This window comes from Mesocricetus auratus, unplaced genomic scaffold (genome assembly GCF_017639785.1).
Source record: "Mesocricetus auratus isolate SY011 unplaced genomic scaffold, BCM_Maur_2.0 Super-Scaffold_100007, whole genome shotgun sequence".
In the NCBI taxonomy this organism is placed as follows: Eukaryota; Metazoa; Chordata; class Mammalia; order Rodentia; family Cricetidae; genus Mesocricetus; species Mesocricetus auratus.
This window is the reverse complement of record NW_024429191.1, coordinates 82,635,511-82,647,824: the sequence shown is the minus strand read 5'-3', so window position 1 is coordinate 82,647,824 and position 12,314 is coordinate 82,635,511. Positions and strand designations below refer to the sequence as shown.

The 12,314-nt window shown below is 38.9% G+C and overlaps 1 protein-coding gene across 6 annotated transcripts in view; it reads right to left on the bottom strand.

Annotated features, from left to right (window-relative positions):
* Tlk2 (tousled like kinase 2) overlaps nt 1-12,314 on the bottom strand; it is a 97,202-nt gene that overhangs the window by 61,331 nt on the left and 23,557 nt on the right. The gene's annotated exons all lie outside the window — the stretch shown is intronic.

The following is a 12,314-nucleotide window of genomic DNA, read 5'->3' as shown; positions in this document are numbered from 1 at the left end:
TTAAACATTAGCAAATCTGCTAGGCGGTGGTGGCACACACCTTTAATCCCAGCAGAACACAGGCAGGCGATCTTTGTGGGTTCCAGGCCAGCCTGCTCTACAGAGCAAGTTTCAGAATAGCCAGGCCTACACAGAGAAACCTTGTATCAAAAAAAAAAAAAAAAAAAACAACAACAAAAAAGCAAATATAAAATAATCTGTTTATTACAGATTATCAATAATTAACGATAGAAGAAAAAAATTATGATTATTCTCTTTGGATTGTAAAATAATTGCCAGGCAATGTTTAAAAAGGTAAGAAAAAAACACACAAACCAAAAAACTAGAAATGCCATGTGGTGGTGATGCACACCTTTAGGCCCGGGACTAAGAAAGCACAGACAGGCAAATCTCTGTGAGTTCAAGGCCAGTCTGGTCTATAAAGCAAGTACCAGGGCAGGCTCCAAAGCCTGGTTTCAAAACACCAAAAAAAAAAAAAAAAAAAAAAAAAAGAGCCTAGAAGTAAACTCATTTTAATAACTAAAGAAGTATTTTCTCAAAAATCAATAAAAATATTACTAACGAACACACAGTAGAGACCCTTCATTGAAGTTGGGAATAGGCAGTGGTTAACACATTAATACAGAAAATTTAGTCACTGTGATATAAACACTGGAAGATATTTAAAAATGTCATTTTGGATGATATAAATATTCACAAATAAAACCAAACAAATTAACCAAAAAACTTCAGTAAGAAAGACAAACACAAGACAGGTTTAAAAAAGTCAACAGCATCACTACACATCAATAATTAATTACCATTAGCAAGTAATAGAAGAAAACCATATTCGAAATAATAAAACATCAAAAAACATGTAAAATACTGACTGAAAAAACTAAACAGCTTCACAGATAAATATAAAACAATCTAAGCCTTTAATCTCAGCGCTGGGAGGCTAAGGCAGGCAACTCTCTGTGAGTTCATAGCCAGCCTGGGTCTATATAAACTCCAGGTTAGCCAAGTTATATAGATCCTGTCTCAAAAACAAACAAACAAACAAAAGACAATCTAAATGGTGATATCCTGGTTTCTGAATTCAAAATGCACCAATTCCAAATTCTAAAACCAGTAGAGTTTTCATTTATTTTGCTCTAGACCTTGGATGGGAGATATCAATTCTCACTGACTTTTAGAAGGTTAAATTAATGACTTACATGAAAATTAGTCACATAATTTCCTAATGACATTCCTATAATCTCAATACTTGCAAGAATGCAGCATGAGGTTCACTGAATTCAGTCAGCCTAAGTTACCTGAGTGATGACTTGTCTCAAAATAGTTGTTTACTCATTTATGTTTTTTAAAAACTTCTAGCAGCAAAAAATGAATTCAGAAGCAATTCCACATAATATGGTTACATAATTTATTGTTAAAGCATATTTCACAGTAAAGGGAATGTGTTTCTAGACTGGCATACTACATAATTTATTTCACAGTAAAGGGAATGTGTTTCTAGACTGGCATACTACTTCGGAAGTTATTAGGAAAAAAAGACACTTGTATCTTCCTGTCTTCTATCACACAAAAACTGCAGCAAGAAACATAAGCAAATGCTGCTGTAACTTAGTGAAAAAAAACTTTTACACTTGGGGAATGCAGCATGCATGCGTGTTTTTGAATCATACAAATATCAATGAATAATTTAAAATGCATAAAATAGAGAAAAGACAACACGAACTTATATTACAAATTTACTAACACATTTACAACATACATGACACTGAGTTAGGAATATTAAAATGTCCTACCTAATAGTAAGAAAAAGCAAATATTCCAATAGATCAGCACAAGACACAAAAACTCATTATGAAAGAAATTGAAAAGGCCATTCAACATATGAAAAGATGTTTACTATCCCTAGTGAAGAAATCACAGTTAAATCAAGGTATTTTCTCACTGGAAAGACTAATGACACAATTCAATATTAGTTGGATATGCCAAAATTAAGAAACACAAACTGCTAATAATCTCTGAGAGATACATAGACTTAGATAGGGGAAGAAGGGGAGGTAAGAGGTGTCTCTTGATGTAGTCCTGGCTGTCCTGGAACTTGCTATGAAGACCAAGCCGGCCTCAAACTCTCAGAGATCTTCCTACATCTCTGCCTCCCAAGTGCTAAAATTATAGGAGTGTACCACCAATGCCTGATCTTTTTAAATACACTCTGACTTAGAAATTATACTGAAGTATATATAAAAAATTAATTGCTGGGAGTGGTGGTGCAGGCCTTTAATCTCAACACTTGGAAAGCAGAGGCAGGTGGATCTCTGAGTTCAAGGCCAGTTCAGTCTACAGATCGAATTCCAGGACAGCCAGGGCTGTTACACAGAGAAACCTTGTCTAGAAACCTGTCTCCCCCCCCCCCCCGCAAGAAATTTTACAATGCTACTTATAAAATACAAATATTTATAGTGAATAAAATAAATTAATACAATTGAAATAAGGAAAACTAGTATACAAACATACATGTATGTATCTTAGAGAGTCTAGAAACACTTGACAACTGCCTTTTGGGGGAGGGGGTGCTGGGGATTGCCCTGCATGTGCTTAAGTATATCTCCTGCCTTTCGTTTTTGTTTGTTTGGGGGGGGGTCTTAGACAACATCTTAGCCCTAGCTGTCCTGGAATTTACTATGTAGACCAGTCTGGCCTCTAACTCAGAGATCCATCTGCTTCTGTCTCCAGAGTACTGGGATTAAAAGCATGCACTACATCCCAGCACTCGGGAGGCAGAGGCAGGCGGATCTCCGTGAGTTCGAGGCCAGCCTGGTCTGCAGAGCTAGTTCCAGGCCAGCCTCCAAAGCCACAGAGAAACCCTGTCTCGAAAAAACAAAACAAAACAAAAAAAAAGCATGCACTACTATACCCAGCTTTCCCTAGATTTTTCTTTTCTATTTTGAAACTAGCTCTGCAGACCAGGCTGGCCTCGAACTCACAGAGATCCAAGTGCTGAGATTAAAGGCGTGCACCACTACCACCGCCTAACACTCCAGACCATTGTTGTTTTCTCTGAGACAGAGTCTCACTAAATAAATGGTTTACACTGGTTATCAACTTGCTCTGCAACCAAGGTGGGCCTTGAACTTAAAATCTTCTTGTCTCAGCCACCAGAGGAGCTAAATTACAAAGCCCCGGTTCTAGAAAGGGCTTTGTTAAGGAACTTTTTACAATCCAATCTGTACATATGCTTTATCAGGAACAACTTCCTGGTTATAATAGTATGTATTTTAATCCATATCTACTTTTATCTTATTTTGACTTTTAAAAGATTTTTTAGATTTATTTTATCTTCTACGTATAAATGTTTGTCTGTGTGCATATATGTGCAGTACATGCATGCCTGTCAGATCCCCTGGAGTTACAGGGCTGCAGTGATTGTGAGCCACTGTGTGAGTGCTGGAAATCAAACCTGGGTTTTCTGCGAGAGCAACAACTACTCTTAGCTGCTGCTGCACCATCTCTCCAGCCCTTTAATTTTTATGACAGGGTCTGACTAAACTCAAACACTGACTCTCTTGCTTCAACTTCACAAGTACTGGGATTACAGCTGTACACCACAATGCCTGGCTACTTTAACTATTATAGAAAGTTAAAGTGAGCAAATTTATCAAATGCTAATGACAAATGAATTTAGTCTTCCAATCTATAAGTAACTAGTTCTCAAGATCAACCAACACTCCTACCCTACCACATATAACAGCTCTCTAACACTGTGACACCATTCACTACCACAAGCTCTCTAAGTCAACCACTCTGCCCTACATTCAATAAGCATCTTCTATGGTCTAAAGCCTTTAAGGAGGCAGGTTAGGATGCAGGAATAAATTTTCCCTTCAAAAGCCAATTTAAAGACATGCCACAGTCTAGGAACACAGTTAAGTACTTCGATCCCTAGTGCTACAGGAAAGCACACACACAAGGCTAGGTGTGCACTTTTAATCCATACCAATTTCCCAAGCCAGTCTGGCCTTCATAGTGAGACCTTGTATCAAAACCGTGATTTTTTTTTTTTTTTTTTTTTTTTTTTTTTGGTCTTTCAAGACAGGGTTTCTTCTGTATTGTTTTAGAGGCTGTCCTGGAACTCACTCTGTTGACCAGGCTGGCCTTGAACTCACCAACACAGTGATTTCTTAAAAGGGATCTGCCAGGAGAAAAATCCAAGAGCATATGGCAAGTAAAAGAAACATCACAGTCATATATGGCCCTACGGGTACTAGCAGACACTCAGTTTTGATTTCCAGGGCACAATGATGTCAACAGGTCATTGAAGCAAAGCCCACCCAAGCAGAAAACACAGGAAGCACACTCTCCATTTCCAGGTCAAGGTGACCTCCAATGCACTCAATTACACTCTTAGGGAAAGGGTGAACCAAGAAAAAACTTTCTTCCACCCTCAAGTAGCTGCAAGGAAGTTGCCTTAGCAATATAGGAGACAAGGGTTTAGGAAATGTAGAACAATCTAAATCAATTTTTTGACAGCTGAAACAACCAACCAAACCAACCAAAATAAGCCAACCAAACAAATATAGGATTTAAATTTGATAAACTTGCATTAGAAAGGGAAACTCTCTAAGAACAAAGAAGCAAATAAAAATTCTCCTTCAAAGAACAAATGTATCTTCTGTCAAAAATATTTTTTCAAGAACACTGAGTTATATACATCATTAGAAAACAAAGTAAAATGAAATAAAACCACAAAAAACAACTAAGAAAAAATAATGGCAGAAACAAATTGATAAAAACCTCAGATGCCAGCATTAGTAGTTAGACTATAAAATCATGTGCATAAGATTTAGAGAAAATAAGGACTGGAAAGATAGCTAAGAGACTAAGAGCACTAGCTGCTCTTCCAGAGGTCCTGAGTTCAATTCCCAGCAACCACACATGGTGGTTCACAACCATCTGTAATGAGATCTGGTGCCCTCTTCTGGCATGCAGGGATACATGCAGACAGAGTGCTATATACATAATAAATAAATAAATCTTTAAAGATTTAGAGAAAATAAGAACCCAGTGGTAAAATACTTGCTAAGCAATACCTGTGGTTCAACCCCCAGAATCACAATAAAGATTTTCAAAAACAAAAGGGACTGGAGAGATGGCTCAGCGGTTAAGGGCAGTTGTTGCTCTTGCAGAGGACCTGGATTCAGTTTCCAGCTCCTACATTATGGCTCACTATCATTCATAACCCTAGTGCCAAGGGACTGGACATCCTCTTCTGAGATGGGCACAAGGTACACACATGGTTCACATACATATACATGGGCAAAACAGTCATACACAGAAAATAAAAATTTTAGTTTTAAACTAAAAATAAAGAATAAAGAAACAAACGGCAGAGAGCTTTTAAAAAAGCAGTAGTAGGGCTCAGGAGAGAAAGAGTTCACTTGCTTAGCATGTAGCAAGGTCCTGGAGATTGAACCCAAGACCTCAAAACAGAGACAAACAGAAGTGGTAACAAAAATGAACAATTCAATGCAACTAGTAGCAAATGAGAGACAAAGAAACACAATCTGTAACTGAGTGGCAAAAAGAAATAACCTACAAAGAAGCATATACAGACAAAGGAACATAAAGAAATGAAGTCCAGAGGCAAGGGGAGATAATGCGGGGCAGACCCAGTGCAGAGATGATATATGATAGACAACAACTATTAATTATTCAGAACTGGAGAAGTATACCAACCCACAGATTCCAAAATCCCAGAGTCAAAACCAAGAAAAAAATGTAAGAAAACACATGTTGAAACTTCAGAATACCAAAAGAACAGCCAGAGGGCTGGGGATATAGCTTAGCATGCATTAGACTCTGGGTTCAATCCCCAGTACAATAAAGAGTAAAAGTGAAGCTGGGGGTTGGTGGCACACCTTTAATCCCAGCACTCGGGAGTCAGAGGGAGGCGGATCTCTGTGAGTTCGAGGCCAGCCTGGTCTACAGAGCGAGTTCCAGGACAGCATCCAAAACAATACAGAGAAACCCTGTCTTAGGGGAAAAAAAAAAAAAAAAAAGTAAAAAGCAAGCACAAAGCCAAGCACGGGGGGCAAATAGCTATAATCTTAGAACTTGGGAGGTGAAGGCACAAGGTCAGAGAAGTTCATCCTAGGACTACATAGCTAGTTTAAGGCCAGCCTGAGCCACATGACACACTGTTTCAATTAATTAATCAATACCCAAATAAATAGATAGGATGCAGTAGTTTCTTTAAAAGAAATATTTATATACTACATAAAGAAAACTCCAACCACATAATATTGGCCAGGAAATATATTAACCAAAATATGAGCAGAAATACTTAGACCACATAATGGTTTGGATATACTAAAATCAGACAGACCATATTTAAAGAAAAGAGCTTTAAATTGGTCAGCTAAGAGCACTGGCTGTTCTTCCAGAGGACCTGAGTTTGACTCCAAGCAACACACAACAGCTCACAACCATCTGTAACTCCAGGTCAAGGGATCAGACACTCCTTTCTAGACTCTGCAGATGTACACACAAGTGGCACACAGACATAAACACAGGACAAATACCCATACAAATAAAATTGCTTTTAAAGAGCTCCAAGGAAATAAAGTCACCTAATATATAGGCAAAGTTCAACACAAATATATGAAGAAACAGACAACTTCTACAATCATAATGAGAATAGCTTCAGTTGTAACTGATAAAACAGAAATCGAATTTAGAGTCTGGAGCATACCTAACAGTGTTCTTTTTCCTGAGACAGTGTTTCTCTGTGTAGCTGTGGCTACCCTAGAACTCTCTGGGTATACAACTGCTAAGGCTAAGGAGGAGTATCCTGCCGGGCGGTGGTCGCGCATGCCTTTAATCCCAGCACTCGGGAGGCAGAGGCAGGCGGATCTCTGTGAGTTCGAGGCAGGCTGGACCGACAGCCTCCAAAACAATACAGAGAAACCCTGTCTCGTAAAACCAAAAAAAAAAAAAAAAAAAAAAGGAGTATCCTGAGATGTGGGTGGTGTTGGGAGTTCTGATGGTAGGTATTCTGATAGTTAGGAGTTATGTATTATAATGGCGTTGAAATGGTAGTATAATTTAATAATATAAGTGATTGGGTGGTTTATGAGAGTGATGAGATTGAATTAATGGGGAAAGGGGTGTAGGAGTTGCAGCAATATATAGTTTTGACACTTGGTTAATTGGTAATGGCTGGGTAGTCTTTGTTTATGAGTATATTATTATTGAGCTCATGAGGGGATTAAATGATTAAGAGGATGTGAATTGATAGGAGTGTGATTAGAAAAGATAGGAAATATAGTTTGATCAGATCTTTTGGGTTGGCTAATGTTTTGGAGATAGAACTATGGATGGTTGATACGGTTTTAGGGATAGCTTTTTCAAGTCAAATTAGGTCTAAGCGATTTAGGACTGTGTTGAAGCTTATTGTTAAGGTTTTGACAGGTTAAGACTCAGTGCATAAGTTAGGGGGGAGCACCCTGGTATTGCTGAGAAAAGTGAGATTGCTTTACTTGGGGTGATGTGGAAAGTCAGGTTATTGCATTCTGTAAGGAGTCAGGCATTATGCTGGCCTGCCCCTGCCACCTGGCAGAATGCATTCAGGCAGTCCCTGGTCAGCCCAGATACAAAGGACCCCTTTAAAAGAAAGACCTCCACTCCCTTTCCACTCCTCTCTTTCCCATTGTTCCCCTGGGGTAGACGGGACTTTTACTTGTCTTCCTCTTTTCTTCTGTCCTTTCTCTGTCTCTGTGTTTCTGTGTCTTTACCTCTTTTCTCTTTCCTTCCCCCTTCCCTCCCCTTTCTAATAAAACTTCTCACTTAAGCTCTGTCTACCTGGCATATTTGTCCCCTGCCTCGGTCACCTTTGCCTACCATGGAATCTGCCAAGGTCCCCCATATGCATTATCCTAACATTCTAGTGCAATGGTGAAAACTATAACGCTAATGAGGAGAGCTTAAGTTTTTAGGTGTCAGGGTAGTGTAAAAATTTGAATATTGTTTGGGGGGATATTATTAAGAAATGAAAAATCCTGCAAAAATCACTTCTAATTGCTAGATGTTTAATAGGATTTATGAGTTTAGGGTCATCTTCATAAATAATAAGGAAAGAGAATCTAGCTTGATTATATAGTAGCAAAGTACATTAATTCATATATGTTGGAATTAAAGGTGTGGGTCACTACCTGACTTCCCATACCACCCTATGACAGGGTTTCTCTGTGTAACAGACCTGGCTGTTCTGGAACTCACTTTGCAGACAAGGCTGGCCTTGAACTCATCGATCCACCTACCTCTGCCTGTGGAGTGGCATGCACCACCGCTCCTGGCACTACACCAGGTAATAAACTGAGTCATACTCCCCAGCCCAAACACTGTAACAAAGTTAACTTAAAGGTACAATTAAACTGCAGTTATAATGAATGTGAAGTAACAGGTAAACTCTAAGGAAAAGCAAACAAGGAAAAAAAGACGGCCTCTGGGATGGAAGTACACTCACGACATTTAGGGACTTAAGGGAGGGCACCTAAGTTTAGAGGGTTCTGAAAACAGTTTACTCCTTGCATGTAATGTTACAGTTATTTTTTGTTTTTTTAAAGATTTATTTATTTATTATGAATACAACAACATCTTGCCTCATGTATGTCTGCACACCAGAAGAGGGCACCAGATCTCATTACAGTGTGGTTGCTGGGAATTGAACTCAGGACCTCTGGAAGAACAGTCCGTGCTCTTAACCTCTGAGCCATCTCTCCAGCCCCTACAGTTACTTTTTTTGTTTGTTTGTTTGTTTTTTTTGTTTTTTTCGAGACAGGGTTTCTCTGTAGCTTTGGAGGTTGTCCTGGAACTCACTTTGTAGACCAGGCTGGCCTCGAACTCACAGAGATCCGCATCTGCCTCCCGAGTGCTGGGATTAAAGGCGTGCGCCACCAACGCCCAGCTCCCTGCAGTTACTTTTATAATAATTTTCTACAGGATTTTTACTGAAGAATCAAAAATAAATATTTTAAGTTTTAGGGCACCACTCCTTTCTAGCTTTTCTATCATATATTCTTTGTTATTAAATGTTTTTAAACATTCCTTGCTTGCCAGGTGCCATGACTTTTGCCAATTTCTTCAGGAAAAGGTTAGTGTTTTATACATGGTTTTGGTTTTAAAATAATTGTTCAACAAAAGTACAAAAAAAATCATTAATGAAGCTTGGGGAGTAGCACAGTAGTAGAACATTTGCTAAGCAAGTGCAAGGCCCCTAGTTCAGTCCCTAGTACAAAAGGAAAAAAAAAATCAAAACAAAAGAATCATTTACTGAAGAAAACAGGAGGGGACACAAAGTGACAATTTATCAATTCTTCCTTCCCTACAATTTTGAGAATTCATTGGGTCCCAAGCATTTTTGGATGCTAGAGACTAAAAAACGGAACAAGATATCTCTTGCATGTCAAGTGAAGGAAATGGTTTAAAATAACTTTAGAGGTTTTTTGGTTCTTATTTTTCAAGACAGGGTTTCTCTGTGTAGCTTTGGAGCCTGTCCTAGAACTTTGTTTTGTAAACCAGGCTGGCCTCAAACACACAAAGATTCACCTGCCTCTGCCTCCCAAGTGCTAGGATTAAAGGTGTGAGCCACCACCACTTGGCAAATAACTTTAGTTTTAATATGATAAAACACTAAAAGGCTGGGCGGTGGTGGTGCACGCCTTTAATCCCAGCACTCGGGAGGCAGAGGCAGGCGGATTTCTGTGAGTTCGAGGCTGGGCTGGACCGACAGCCTCCAAAACAATACAGAGAAACCCTGTCTCATAAAACCAAAAAAAAAAAAGATGTGAAAAGCAATGAAAAAGAAAGACATGCAGCATGTTGCCTTCTCTCATAAGACTAATACTTGGTCAGGAGGAGATGGGTAATGAGTTGTTAAAAATTAAAACACACAATTATTAAATAAAAATATACTAAGGCTTAGGAGATAGCTCAGTTGGTAAAAGGTTTGACCTGCAAGCATGAGGATCTGAAATGGATCTCCATTTCAGAGGTATGGTATGGTATGGTAGCACATGTTTTAATCCCAGCACTTAGGAGGCAGAAGCAAGTGTGAGGCGGCTGGCTTGGTCTATACAATGAGACATTTTCTCACCAGCTCCCTAAAGAAAAAGAAACAAACACAAAAAGACTAAACTAAAGGGAGAGTCAGGCATGGGACACGAAGCCAAGTCTGATGACATGAGTTTGATCTTCTAAGTCTAGATGGTAGAAGGAGAGAACCAATTCCCACAAGTTGTCCTCTGACCTCCATATACAGCCTGTGATGTGCGTGTGTATGTGCTTGAGTGTGGTGTATGTAAAAATGGCATGGTGGCACATGCATGTAATTTCAAAACTGGAGAGATGGGGACAGACAGATCACTGCCATCCAGCCTAACCTACTTGGCAAGTTCCAGTCCAGTGAGTGATCATGTCGCAAAAAAAAAAAAGTCATATGAGGAATGACACCCATCCAAGATTGTCTTCTGGCCCCTCACATATATACACACACACAGAAAAGCAGGTGTACCTCACACATACAGAGAAAATATAATAAAACTGTGCTATATACTAATAACAATAAATTACCTACAATAAGCAAAACAATATAAATAAGTTTCACAAAGTTAATATTTAACAAAAGTAGCCATACACAATTTATAGTGTATAATTCCTCTTACAGAAAGCAGATATGCCTGGTGGCAGAGAAAGGGCTGAAGTGGTAAGGAATACAATGGTGATGTTTTAGGGCTAGTAATGTTTGGTTTCTTATGCTAGTACAATTTTTGAAAACTATGGGCTATTATATGCGTATTCTTCTTAAAATAGAAATAAATTTTAAAAATTAAGGATATAACAAATTTTGTATATGGAGGGGAAGGAAGGAATTAGAGGGAGGGAAACTGAGAGACAGAGACAGTTACAAACTGTAAGACTTAAACATCAATGCGTGGAGAGATGGCTAAAAGGGCAGAAGCACTTGCCATGCAAGCATGATGACCTGAATCCAAATCCTCAGTACGCACAAAAACGTACGAGGGTAAGGAACGTCTGTCATCCTATCACACATAGAGATGAAAAGCAGGGACGAATATCCAGAAGCTTCCAACGTACTCACAGTACTGGTGAGATCCTATCTCAAACAAGATATACAGGTTTCAGTCTGTGGCAAATGCATGCCTACATTCATAAGCACATGCATGTGTACGTGTACATGTACGCACGCACACACATACACATACACATGCATATGCACACATACATGAATTAAAGCAAGACTGGAGACAGAGTAGCCAGATATGAGGAAATGCTATTTTAGAGAAGCTGGGCAGGGGAGGCTAAGGTTAAGGTCACTTTTGAGCAACATCCTGTTGAAGAGGTTGCTGATAATCTGTCAAAGAAGTTCTGGAAAAGAGAAGAAGAAAGCTTCACAGTGCTCAAGAAAGTCTGCATGACTGTTGCTGTATGGGAGGCAGGAAAGCAGGAATAAAGAGCAGGCAGGAACTATTAGGCCATGTAGGGACTTTATTACCGAAAGCCATTCAGTTTTGCAGAGGACTGGCAGGATGCACATTTATTATTTAAATCACTTGAGCTACAAAACGACATGAAACAAAGTTAAAGCCATTCTGTAGAGACTGAATCCAGGGCCTTGCAAATTCTAGGCAAGCACTCTATTATCTTGCATCCCAACCTCTTTTTTTTTTTTTTTTTAATCTTAACGTTTATTTTTACCCCAACTTCTGAGATCCCACATAAAAACAGATTGGTCACATTATGGACAGATAAATGTCAACAAATTATTTGAAGGTGCTAGAGAAAATTAATATAAAACCCTACATTAGCTAGCTCAGGAAGTGCCAACCTCAACACTACTGACTTTTAGATGAGATAATCCTTGCCTCACAGGCTGTGCTAACTTAGCTATAGGAATGTTTAGAGCATCCCTAGTCTCTGGCCTCCTATGCTTCCCATGTCCTAGTTGTGACAACCACAATGATTCCAGATACTGACAAATGTCCCCTGGCTGAAAACTACCAACTAACATATATTTTTAAACCCTTGAAATAGCACTTAAAGGATGAAAACAAACCAATCTCACATACATCATAGCATCAAGTTTTCTGCCACATGAGTGAGTAAGCCTAGAAGATCTGAATGTCAGAAGTTGATTACATTTTTTAAAGGAAGAAAAGAAATTCAAATTTAACAAAGGTTTAGAACCCAATGTTTGGCTTGGAATGGCTTCCTTGACAGACTAGCAGACTAGTGAACTAGACAGG